Consider the following 14,344-nt stretch of genomic DNA (forward strand, 5'->3'; position numbering starts at 1 on the left):
TTCTTCACTCATAGGTTTCACTCCATATCTGTGATGGATGGAATAAATAGGGATGGTTGGACATATCTCCTTATCTACATGGTCTATCAGTGTCTCTGGACCTCTTTAAGTAGTAGCTCAAGATTCCAAGAGAAAACATTACAAGACAAACCCCTATGTTCAAGCCTTTATCAAGCCTCTGTTTACATTATGCTTGTTTATGTTGCATTGATAAAAAATCACAGGGCCAATCCCCAAGTCAATGTGGGAAGGAACTACACAAGGGCATGAATACCAGGAGGACTGGCGCATTAGTTTGCCACCAATATGACAGCCACCACAGGTACCCCTCTGGCTTCTAATTCATATCCACCTAAAATGTAAAATATACACATACTTTCCTAAAATGAGAAATCTCATTCCACTAAACCTCAGGCTTAGGCTTCAAGTTTAGGTTTGAAGTGCAGAATATTAACCTCTAAATCAAGTCCACATGTGGCTGAGGCTCCTAGGGCGAACCTCTTTGAGTGAAACTTTCTTGAATATAGAGCACTGTAGAGAGAAAGTTCAAGTTATCTTCCCCCTAGACCCCTTCATTCAACCCAACATACTATGACAGGATAGGAGCAGGATAAGTTAAATTGATACTTCTATTTGCGGGATAGGGGGATGACACATAGCAGTTATGGGTTCATAACAATTCTGAAATCCAGCTGGGCAAATGTGGAGTTCTGCCTCCTCTGAAACTTAACAGAGAATCAACTCTCATAGCCAAGGAGGAAATCCCATTTAGCTTCAGACGAACACATGTAATGCTTAAATCAGGGTTGTTCTGCACTGTATGTGAGTTCCATAGACTACACAAGAGTTTCTCCAGCACACGCAAGCTATGCAAATGGGAACAGGACAATCTGGCCAAGGACTGAAGAATCATTACCATGAAAACTCGATGTGGTGATGCAGGGTTCGCTCTCCTAGGAATCTCTTTTAGTAAGGTGGTTCTAAGTCTGTAAAATGGCTCAGGTCTAAAAGCTATTTTTTTAATTTAGTTTGAGCAATCTATAGATTAAACAATACCTTTGTTTGCTGTTTTGTCCCAGGTACTATGTGTTCTATTAACAATCTCCATGGGTATCTGCAGATAAAGCTCCCATGGCTGTCACACCAACCTTGTTGCTAATTACAATTCTTATGCCTATTTTGTTTCTGATGGTTAAAGTACTAGATTGATTATTTTGGGATCCTATCGTCCCCTCTGTTGCTATGCAAAAGTTCTGCTGCTACTAAGCTTCTTAACAATTCTGGTTCCCTTCTCAGTAGTGCAAGTTTTATTGCTGTGATAAACAGCGTACTCTGGGCCTCCATGTAAAATGCAGCCATCTCATGAGTTTTCCATCCTCTGTGATATATCCTCTCCAGCAACCCTATCTGAACTCTTAATCTCCTTACTCTGCCATTTGCCTTAGCAGTTCTACCATAAAGTATTAGGGGCCATCAATTTTTTGCAAGCTTCAAAGTGCCAACTAAGTAGTGTATTAGCACTGTCTCTGTCTCCTGAGGTATTGCGAGAACGTTAAATCCTATACCACAGGAAGGTGATCCCATTTGATAAATCCTCTATTATCCAACGTTATGTTTCACTTGACTTGATTCATCTCCTTCAGGATCCAGTCCCATTTATACTTTTGCAGTCTTGTGGGCACATGTTGACTAGATCTTGCTCTTGTGATTTATAGAGCCTCTTTTCCTTTAGGAGCTCCACCTCTTCCTTTACCTCATCATACTGTAGCTGGACCCTAATTATTAATCTGGTGGCCAAAAAAGGAAAGGGGAATATATCTGATGGGAGAAAGGCATATTTTGCCTTGTAGGGCACAAGTTATGCATTGGAGGAAGAAGTTCTAGCATTTAATCCAGAAAAGAGGTGCATTTCTCCAGGCCCAGAGAGTGGGGAGGAATCTGGGGCTGAAATATTTTCAAGTGCATAGACCCAGAGGTCCAGATATCATCACTATCCCAAGTTTCAGGGTATATTCCCTCCCAATCAGGCCCTGATCTTGGCATAGCAGACTTGTTGGGGTTGAGAATTTGAACTTCTCTGAAGTTCTGATATTTATGAAATTAAGTCTTGGGCCTGATCCTTAACCTTCTCTAAACTCCAGCTACAGGAAATGAGAATCTCTTTATTCTTTATATACTGCCAAGGAGGCCTCTGTCTTTCACAATTTGCTTCATGGTGGTGAGTCATCACCCTTAGCCTTTTGTTCTCTTCCTCCACTGAAGCAAAGGCCCTTGCCATAACCATTCAGTTCCATAGTCCCTGTCATCACTATTTTCCCCAAACCTCTCATATGCCTCAGCTGTTGCATCTGTCAGTTTGTTTCTTTCTATTAGGATCCCCTCCCAGTTCACCACTGGAAAAGTTTTATCAGTTACACTAAAACCATTTGCCAGTGATGCTACCCTGAGGGCCAGCTGACTGGAGTGGGATTCAGCCCCGAATCTTATTGGAGAGTCTGCTTCCTAGTACTGCTCCTGGTACCATCTGTTGTAAGTTTTGTGGGAAACACATTCTGATATTTACCTGCAGGAAAACTGCTGGGAAATATTCTCAGGAACAACAGACAGAAGGGGTAAAGGAAGCAGGACTAGGCAAAGGAAGAAGTTGAACAAAGAAGCAGTTACAACAGAGACCACAGGCCATCCTTTGGGTGGTTCTTAAGCTGGATGGCCCTTCAGAATTATCTCATTTGAGTGGGGGACCTAGCAGTACTCCCACATTAACAACTCCTTGGATGTCTCCTTGAGAAGGCAAGTAACTGTGAGCAAGCCAGCTTCTTTCGACCAAGGGCGATTCCCGGAGAGAACCCAGCTGTGAGATGTCTCTAGCCAACATTCCCAGGAGCTAGAGTTGGGTAATGGAACTGAAGATGTGCCTGTGTGGTGTGCCACTGTATGCAGCACTCGAGCCAACTGGTGGAGTCACATCTGGGCTTTTCTAGTTGATCTCTTACAGTATACATTTATTTTTTTAACCTCTCCATACCTCTTCTTTCTTTATTCTGGGGATAGCAACCACTTTTTTCCTGGAAAATAATTTTCTCCTTCTCCAACTATGTGCTCTGAATTTGTGTGGCCATTTTCCTGTGTATCTTACCCTCCACCTCCCCCTACCTCCCCATAACCATTGTTGATTGGCCCAAAGATGAGCACCTTAACCCTGTAGAATAAATCAGTGTTCTCCACACTCCCCTCTCCCAACTGGTTCTTCAATCAGCTAGATCAATTAAAGCCTTTCCTTATTAATTTCTATAACATTTTTCTTGAGATATAATTCACATACCATAAAATTCACCCTTTTGAAATGTGCAATTCAGTAGTTATTAGTATATTCATAGAGTTCTGCAATCATCACTGCTCTCTAATTTTAGAACATTTCATCACCCCAAAATGAAACTACATACTCATTAACAATCACTCTCCATTTTTCTCTAACCCCCAACACTGGGCAATTGCTAACCTTTCTGTCTCTACAACAGTTCTTATGGTCCCTAATTCAAAAAACACTACTAAATTCTGCATATTAGTCACTCATTCTATACCAGAATTATGATACTTTTGGGGATAGAAAAATAAATAAGATCCCTTGAGGGGTGTATTAGTCAGGGTTCTCCAGAGACAGAGAACCAGTAGGAGATAGAGAGAGAGAGAGAGAGAGAGAGAGAGAGAGAGAGGGATAGATAGATAGATAGATAGATAGATAGATAGATAGATAGATAGATAGATGATAGATAGATAGATGAAAGGAAATTTATTAGGGAAATTGGCTCATGCTATTATGGAAGCTGCAAAGTCCCACGACAGCCATCTGCAAGCTGGAGACCCCGAGAGGCTGGTAGTGTGACTTAGTCCAAGTCCAAAAGCCTCGGAACCAGGGAAACCCATGGTGTATTGTCAGTATGAGGTTAAAGCCCTGAGAACCCAGGGGCCACTGGGTAAATCCCTGAAGTCCCAAGGCCAGAGAACCTGGAGTTCTGATGCCCAAGGGAAGGAGGAGGAGAGTATCCCAGCTCCATGAAAGAAAGGGCAAATCTTTCCCACTCACTCCATTGAATCGCATGCCAATCTGCTCTACAAACACCCTCACAAACACACCCAGAAGTAATATGTAATAGTTTACCAGATCTCTAGGTATTAATCCAGTCATGCTGACATCTAGAATTAACCATCACAAACCCACCCTTTGTCATCTTAGCACCATACTCATCTCCTTAAACCATACTTAGTGTCCAAGTAAAAACAAGTTAATAGCTTCTCCTAACATGCAACAACTATCCTGTGTACAACCAAAAACACACTAATCCCTTCCACAGAAGAGGAAGTAAAGTCCCTGGAGATATTTACGCTTCTCCTGATATTCCATAATTTAAATACATAATTTAAATACATGATGTAAAATTAACAATACAGTCATGTGCTGGATAACAACATTTTAGTCAACAATGGACCACATATATGATGGTGGGCCCCTAGGATTGTGATACTACAATTCTGCTGTACATCTCCCTATGATTAGATATCTTCAGATACACAAATACTTACAGTTTCCTATAATTTATTCAGTACAGTACCATGCTGTACAGGTTTATAGCCTAGGAACAATAGCTATGCCTGATAGCCTAGGTATGCAGTAGGCTATACCATCTCGGTTTGTGTAAATACATTCTATCGTATTCTCACAATGACAAAATCACCTAAGGGCACATTTTCCAGAATGTATCATACTAATTAACCAACACATGACTGTACTTAAATAATGATATAAACTCAATATATCTTATGTTATGTGATAAGAAATGAGAGGAAAAAAACAAAGATATTTGCTAATATATATGTGTATATATAATGTATGTAAACATACACACGAACATATTCTTAACAAAATATAGAGGAAATACAAAAATTACAGCCCTCATTTCTGTAACTGGTCACATGGTCTAGTTAGTATTTATAATCACGCATTCTGTATTTCCTTTACCTTCAGCAAGCACCTCAGCTGGCAGGGTGATTCAAACATTTATCCCTGAAGTATCTGGACCATTTGTAGTCCCACCTGGGTTAGGCAGCTGTAATTTCCCATTGGCCTTAATCACAAGCATGGCATCACTAAGACTAAAGGGATCGATTGCCTGTATTCCAGACATATTCTTCCTTATCACCATGGAGTAGTAGTTCAATTCCCCCTGGTACTCTGGATCAGTTACCCCAGCCAACCCTGAATTCCCTGCTTACCTGTTGACTCAGAGGAGCCCAAAGTGGCCAGGTAGCAGTTATAACTTCTATTTCAATGAAATCATTATTTTGTCTCCTGGTGGCAGCATTCCTCCCTCAGAACTAAGACCTCTAGGGCAGCTGAGCATAAAGTCACAGGAACAGGAAGCAAAAAATTTGCTGGTGGGTCAGAAGAGGTCGCGGCGAGAGGTGCCACTCCCATTTCTGCCCCTTGGTTCCTGGACCCACAAAACCTGGCTATGGAAGAAATAGTACCATATACAGTATGCTAATTCAGAGCATATACAACCTTCTGGAAAACCTTGTCCACCCCTTCAAAATACTGTCACCTATCTGGCAGCGTCTGGTACAGCATCTGTAGTTGGAGTCTCCACTGATTAAGCTTATGATAACCACTGTCATCCTCCAGGATCCGTCCTTCTGCACAAGCCAGATAGGACAGTTTAATGAGGATGTGATGGCAATCACCACCCCTACATCTTTGCAGTCCGTGACAGCGGCACCAATCTCTGCCATCCTTCCAGGGATGTGGTATTATTTTTGATTTATTATTTTCCTAGGTAGAGGCAGCTCTAATGGCTTCCACTGGACCTTTTCCACCATAATGTCCCTCCCTCCACAGTTTAGGGAACCAATGTGGGGATTCTGCCAGCTGCTAAGTGTGTCTATTTCAATTGTGCGTTGTGGAACTGAGCAAGTGACCACAGGATGGGTTCTAGGACCCACTGAACTCACTGTGAGTTGGACCTGAGCTAACACCCTACTGGTCACCTGACCGCCAAAAGTCTCTCCTCTAACTTGAGGGCTATGGTGACATTTCAGGTTTCCTGGAATCAGTGTCACTTTAGAGCCAGTGTCCAGTAGTCCCCCAAATCCATTACTATTTCCATTTCCTCAATTGACAATTACCATGGTAAAGGGCTGTAGATCCCTCTAGGCAAGCATAGGAGAAATAGTAACAGTATAAATTGTCGGTAGTGTACCACAGTCCTTCCCAGAGGGAACCCAGCCTCTCCTTCATTCAAAGGGTTCTGAGTCTGCAAACTGGCTCAGGTCTGGGAATTGATTGAGGGACCAAAATCCTCTGTTTTTATGATTCGAGTTAGACTTTTGTGCACTTGACTGGAAAGTTTTCTACCCATACAGATCAAATAAGAATTTAGTAGGCTTTTTATCTTTTTATCACTTCCAGGAACACTGTAGTTACCTAGCCAGCACCATAGATCTATGGGAGTCAGGCTATTCTGATCGCTAGTTTGCCTGTGCTGTCCACTGCAGGAACTACACTCACCTTGACTCTGATGGCTGAGTGCTGTCACCTGGCCCCTGCCACCTGGGATTCATTTGTTCCCATTGCATTGACATTTTCCAACTGAGAGACTGAGGTCCCCACTGTAAGGTCTAGACTATAGAGAAGAACAATCATGGAGCTCCTCAGGGGTGCTGGGTTTCCCCTCACAAATCTATTTCTCAAGGTATTAGGGAAAGGTATGTCTTCTGGACCATCTCAGTGTGAGTGAGAGATTTTAAGTGACTAGCCTACCTTAGCATTCCAATCTCCCTGGGCCTTTGAATCTCTTCCCCTATGGTAAACCTAGACAGACTGGGCATCTCCAACTGGCTCACAGTGGTCCGCTTTGGATTCATGTTTCCGTCAATCAGCCGAACTGTTAGTACTTTCTTTATTCCTTGAGCTGCAACATTGAATGAAGCTCTGCTTAGTGGCCCCCATAAATTCAGCCCGATCCAACTTGATGTTCTTTTCACCATTATCTCATACCCTTAATATCCACACATTCCCCAGATTTCTGCTTGTATAAATTAAAAAACAAAAACAAAAACAAAAAACCACTCAGGAAATTCTTTTAGAGTGCAGCACACCTCCTTATGGGTCGCATTTTGTCCTTCCCCTTTAGGGTTCTACTGGGATTTGGGTCTAGTTATAGGTCTGGAAGCAAAGAGGAGTAGTGGGCATGGGTCCCCCGGAGAATTGGTGTTATTTTGCATGACCTCTGCCTCTGGGGACGCCACTCCCATTTCCTCAGGCCATATGGGTTAACCCCTCAGACAGAGGAGGAAGGGCCAGTACCACCATGGGTGGGGGATGGAGGCCACTTCTGCTGGCAAACAAAACTCAGAATTTAGGGCTCAATGTGCCCAGCCTCATCAGGGTCTTCCCACGTGGCCTCAACCCAACTTAAAGGATCCCATTCTTTCCCAACCAACGCTCTCACTTTAATAGTGGACACCCTGTGAGGCTGAGAGTTCAACTTCTATTGTAATCTAGACAGTTGAAGGATAAGGCCTTGTGTTTGATTTTCAGCAGTTTCAGCCCTATGGCTACAAGAGAGAAGATTCTGGCTCAGGGTACACTTATAACCCTTAGAATAATTATGAAGAGCTGGAGCCAGACATTTGAATCCCTAAGCTTATCCTTTTTTGTTTTTCTTGTCATTTTGTCCAGTGACTTTAGAGACAGCCAAAGTCATTATATTCCTTGGTTTTCCACAAATGTTTGAAAGTGTCACATAGAGCTACCACGTTCCTTGCCTCTTATGAGTGGTGGATTGGGAGTATCCAATGCAGATAGTTTGGGTATCTCTGTAAACAGGTCATGCCAGGGACTATCAGTGCTCTCTGTACTATTAGAAGTAGAGCCCTTAGCATTTTACAGTCTAATCAGATTACAGAGCCATTTCCAGAAACCCAAAAACAATTAAGAAAATTCATTATTAAATTCTTTTCCTCTAAAACAACTCCTGGCACCAAAGTTTGTATTAGCCAGAGTTCTCTGGAGTAATAGAACCAATAGGATGGATAGATAGGTGGATGGATAGATAGACGGGAGGATATTTATTAGGGGAAGTAGCTTGCACAATTATGGAGGCCGAGAAGTCCCACGGTGGGCTGTCTGCAAGCTGGAAAACTATGTAGCATAGCTCAGACCAAGCCTGAAAGCCTCAAAACCAAGGAAGCTGATGGCATAATTCTCATTCTGAGGCTGAAACCCTGAAAATCCAGGGGCTACTGGTGTAAGTCCTGGAGTCCTATAGCCAGAGAGCCTGGAGTTCTGATGTCCAAGGGAAGGAGGAGGAGAGTATCCCAACTCCAGGAGAGAGAGAGAAGAAATCCCTTTCCCTCCTTTTTTGTCCTATCTGGGCCCCCACCTGAGTGGATGGATCTCATCTATATTGAGGGTGAATCTTCCTCACTCGGTCCACTTACTTACACGCCAGTCTTGCAGACACACCTAGAATTCATGCTTTACCAGCTCTCTAGGCACTCCTTAATCCAGTCAAGTTGACACCTAAAATTAACCATCACAAGGCACTTACATTTTGTACAGAGACTATATTAAATAAATAAGAATAAACTATATAAGTGGTGGTATGGTAAAAATAGCAATAGTTACAGGGGACAGGAAGTTCACAAAATGTGGTTCCATTCAGACCACATGTCAGGGGTGGGGACCAGGTGTCAGGTCTGTGTTTCCTGGGTCTTGGTTCTCAGTATCAAAGAATAGTCACTGGTATTGAGTCCACGCAGCAAATGGGCAGAAGAAGCAGATGCAGGCAAGCAAAGTGCCAAGGTTTATTAAAGCATCGTTCATTCCAGAGAAGAAATGGGTCAACCCTGTGAGTGGAGGAGACCCTGAGTTTAACAAGATTTTCCCCTTTATGCTGATTCCCTAATTTTATGTTAAGTGGGGGTTGGAATATTCATGGTTTTTCTAGGAACGGGATGGAGAATTCCTGGAACAGGGAACCCTCCACATTTTTAACATCATAAGGCAATTTCTGGGGGTTTCCATGGTATTTGTAAACTGTCATGGCGCTGGTGGGTGTGAGCTTTACTGTGTCAATGAGGGTAGGTCACTTGAGGATGCTGTTACCTTCCTTGTGCGCATGCTCCACAGACCCTCATTTCCGGTGGCCTTCCTATGTCTTTCCGGTTGGTCAGTCCATGGAGACGCCCCCTATCGTAGAATGAACATCTGTTCAGTCCTTGGAAGCCCCCTTGACATGTCATCTCTTCTTTCCTGGAATCCCCCCTTCTGCTCCGTTTGTTCCTCTTAGCAGACAAAGTATCTCCTAACGTCATCTATTTCTCAACGGAAACCCCCTAGACAAAGCATCTCTTCCCCTTCCTCCTTGTCCCAACCTAACGCCATAGAACCTCCACTGTTGAGTCCAGGGAAGGAATGAATCTCTTTTAGCTTCTGATGAATATAAACAATGGTTAAATCAGGGCAAATCTGCTGTTTGTGAGTTCACTAACTAGCTCATTTCAGATTCACAAAGTGTCCACAAGTCTCAAAGTGATCTGTACTATGATTTCTAGTTAACGTGGACATCTATCAGACAGTGGATCTCTTTTCTCTTTTGTGTCTGGATGAGAATGAAGTAGTTAGCCTCCTCCTGGAAATAGAGAGGATCCTAGTCCACTCCTCCTGAACCATTCTCACTGGTCATGCTTGTGTGAGAGGAATTACCCGGATCCCTGAGTACCAGTTACTTACGCAAAGGGAGAAAAAAGAAAAAAATGACATGCTCATCACACAGATAGCTTCTTTCTGTCTCCTTTAAGGTACTTTTTCTGAGTTTTTTAAGTGGCTGACAAGATAGTAATTGTGATCTATCAGTCACTGAAAGCAGATCTGTTTTTACTAAGTATAAAAGGCATAAAAGGAAGAAACTCTCAATATAGTAGGTATCTGTCCACTCTACTTCAGAGTTTGAAGAGAAGACTGAAAAAAAAAAATTACCACCTGCTAAGAGTATTACAATAATGAAAACAATAGTAAACATTTTGAAGATAAAGTGTCATATAAGCATTCTATACTGCAATATCTTTGCTGATTTATTTTATATAAACTTTTTTTTAGTGTAGGTTGAAATACACTTGTAAAAATAGTTTTGATGTAGTAAGGGGCAGCTGCCTGTTCCTGAATGGAGATTAGAGACTGTACTTTAATTAGTTTAGATTGTTCCCCAGTAGAGAACCGGGAGCATTTTTCTTACTCTAAGGACAGGCTAACTTCCATTTGCCCTGCCCTAATCTGCTAAATATTCTACATGATCCAGTGCCTTCTCTATTATACCCTCTCTTTTCTATTATTCTGTTGGAATACTCTATTACGGTTACTGTGTTACAATTGCTATTATTTGTCCTATGTTAACCACTCCAAGGATAGAAATCATGGCACATAGTAGATACTCACTATATAATTGCAGAATGACTACATAATAATCCATCATGAATGTTTTGAATATTTACTTTTTTCAAATTCCTTAGTGTGATTTTACGGCAAGTATTCATTGGGTCTATAAAAGAAGATTTATTTATTTTTAAGTTGAATTTTAATTAACTGTTTACTAATTATTACACTGTTAATAACTCGTTATGAATTATATTCTTTAGTGCATGAAATGTTCATCCTTTATATACCATTATTAGAATATTATGCACATAAAAGATGTTCACTAAATTTTACAGAGTGAAAAATAACTTTTGTTTGTAATCTTAAATTTCTATTACTTTTCGGTGTTATTTTTAATGTTTTCCAAATTATTTTCAGTAGGAAACAAATGTAACAAGAGTTCTATGGCACTCATGGGATTAAATACATATTCTAGGTCCTTCAGTAGAATTTTTCAAAGTGCTCTTCCACTAACATTTCTAGAAATTAGAAAAATTCACTATATCCCTTACTTCCTCTGTTTTTGTGCCTATTCAAGCTACCTCTTAAGAGGTAGCTACACCTATGACTTAAACATTTATTTTTTATTTCAATATAATTTTAAACATCTGTCTCCTATGCATGCTTGACCTAGGCTCAGAAATAAATCACCTCTGAATAATGTCTTCTCTTTCCTTCAAAAATATACATGATGTTTTTGATCCCAGGGTCTTCATGAAGAAATACTTTTTATTGGTCCCAATGAAAATCTCAGGATGACCTGAGATTTCCTTCAGCATTCCTCAAAGGCTCAGCACCCCTGAACTCTACATAGTGTCTTGCAACAGAACATAGGGCCTTATGAGCCCTCCACCCTGAAATCCCACAGAGTGCTCACTAGGGCAACAGGGGTCCTCCGTAGGTGGCCTCTTCAAAAGACTAATTGCTACCACGCAGCTGGTCCCTCAGATGGTGGGGGGATCACTCTAAATCAGCCACAGGAAAGGAAAAAAAGGAACATTCAGAAGACCTGCAGGAGACGGTATTCTTTTGGCATCAGCTTTGTTTCAAACAGTTCTGCTTTTCAGTGAGAATTTTTACCATAAAATGCCACTTTCTGCTCTTATTCCCTTTTTCAGTCCTTTGGGAAAGAGTTCATTATGCCAACTGCTTTTTCTTCTCTGCATGGTCTTTCAGATGTGGGCGTCAACAACTTTTGCTTTTCAGGTCCAAGATAATCTGGACCTTAAAAAGAAACTAACTTCACTCGCCTCAAATACATTTCTGCATTTTCTTCTCTTCTAAGCTCTTAACAAGCTACTCATTGCCCTAGAAAATTGTGTGGTAGACATTCTATATTCTTTTGTATATTTTCTTCCAATTCTTAGATTATTTCAACAGGCACGATTCTTAGAACCTGCCCTTGGCACAATTAGTAGGTAGTTACACCACTGGCTGAAGTACGTTATCTTTGCTTCTCTTCCTGTTGAAATTTTTCTCCAACCACTTCCTGTTCTTATCTTCCAGTTCCAAACACTCCCAGGGTCAATGTGTTTCTTTACTATGAATTATTTATAAGGGAACCTGCCCTAATGATCACGTTACTTATAAGAATATTCTTGATCCTTCCAATGGTCCAAAAGTATTTTTCAATTACCATAGAACTACTCAATATTAGTTTATCCTATACGATTTTCCACAAAAACTAAAGCAGAATGCCTAGAAGGTAGACATTTTTGGAAGCGAAGGCCTTATCTTTTCACCTCTGTATGCCCAGTGCCTAGCACCGTGTCTTGCATATAGTAGGCAGTTACTAAATTCCTTTTGAATGAATTAATGAATAATAAAAATATGAAGAGCAATGTTGTCTTATCAATCCTGCAGAGGAATGAAGCTAACAGGTTTGGACAGTGAAAGACCTATGGTGAATTAGTTGCTTAGAAAAATATTATATGTTGGGTAAGGATGGGGCTGAAACTCAGATCAACAATGAAAGGGTAAAAGTGCATGCAAATTACCATAGTTCACAAAGAGACTCAAAAAAATCAAAAAGAGAAATGGAGAACTTTAGATTTCTTAACATGCAAGCATTTTATGGTATCAATTGTTAAAACTCTGATCTACCGGGCAAGCTGACTTACTGCCAGCAAACCCACTTTCACTTCGTATCATAGGCAAGGGTGTGGTTGGAGGGGTGGAAGTAGCGGTGTGTGCTACAGTATAAATAGAAAACTTGGTTACCTCTACAATCAGACCCAACCTAATCGAGAAGATTTTGCACATCTATTCAATCACTAGAGAACAAAGGCGAGTACATAACGCAAATAGCCACGCAGGAAGGAATACCAAAAAGCTACGACAATCACCAATTAGCAACGAGCTACTGCTCCATAGGGACTTAGCAAATTAATGGGAAAGCATATTAAATATTATTTAATGTATATTTATTTAGGAGAATGTCAAGAGATTTTCCTTATTAATGAATCTTCCCAAACACTCAAGTCATCACCATAAATTGATGTGTTAGTTATCTATGGCTGCGACAACAAATTACCACAACTTAGTGGCTTAAAACACCACAAATTTATTATCTTAGAATTCTAGATGTCAGAAGTCCAAAATCAGTCTCACTGGGCTAAAAGTCAAGGTATCAAAAGGAATGGATCCTGTTGGATGCTGTGCAAGAGTATCCATTTCCTTGTCTTTTCCAGCTTCTAAAGACCACCTGTATTCCTTGGCTTGTGACCTCTTCCTGCATATTCAAAGCACGTTACTCCAGTGTCTGGCTTCCTCATCACACCTCCTCTCTAACTTTTCTGCCTCCACCTTATAAATACCCTTGTGATTACACTGGGCTCCCTGGATAATCTAGGATAATCTTTCCAACTCAAGATTCTTAATTCCACTTTCCACGTCAAGTGATAAACACACAGATTCTGGAGATTAGGATGTGAACATTTTTGGGGGCCGTTATGCAGGTAGATTAGTATTAAAGAATTCAGTTAAATGTGGGGGAAGATAAGAAAATGAAAAAAGCTTCCCAGTAATGATAAAGAAAATATGATTGCTAGGAAATTCCTTCAGATCTTCCCGGTATTTGGTTTAGTTTTGAGCTAGCAAATAAGAAATATAATATACCTGAAGGGAATAACATGCTTCAGCGTCTAAAAATTCAGGCATGTCTCCCAAGAGGAAAATTCTCCAATTAATAAGTAGTCATGAAGAAGTAAACTATTTCACTTTTACGATAGGTCGGTGCTTCAGGAAAGAACCAGTTTTGTTCTTTAAGCACATCCAGAATCCAAAAGCAGAAATGAAGCCAATAGCGTGGGCAGCAGCATCCAGTCTGCACAGGGCACGAGGAATCAGCCGTGGCGACTGTCACGGGGCAGCACAAACGCTGTAGCTGTCCATTTACTGGAACACAGAGTCAGCATGAGGCTCTTATCGTCTCCACAGGGTTGGGGAATAATCTTGAGGCTGTCAATATGCTGCTAGAAAAAAGAATGCAAGGGAAGAAGTCAATGGATCCAAGAGTTTGATATATTGAGAAACAAGAAACCAACTGTGGCTGGCATTTTTTTGTCATTCTGTAACAGAGGTGAAATCAGAGACCTGCCATTACACACCGCTGGTGGCATTCTGACTGCAAAAGCCTCACAGTGTGAGAATTACTAAGTTCCTCTTCCCTGAGAACAAACACAAGCCAAGAGATAACCCAACATTTCAGATGGTATCATCTCCTTAAGGGAAAAAGCATGGGAAAAATATAGTCAACTTTGATGAAAGATGTGCTTGACCCAGAAACAAGACCAAAATGAGTGAAAACTTTTCTAAAATATATTTTCATAAATGCACTGGCAAAGTTTGAATACATATAAGACTTAGGTCACC

Source organism: Lemur catta, chromosome 24 (assembly GCF_020740605.2).
Source record: "Lemur catta isolate mLemCat1 chromosome 24, mLemCat1.pri, whole genome shotgun sequence".
Taxonomy (NCBI): Eukaryota; Metazoa; Chordata; class Mammalia; order Primates; family Lemuridae; genus Lemur; species Lemur catta.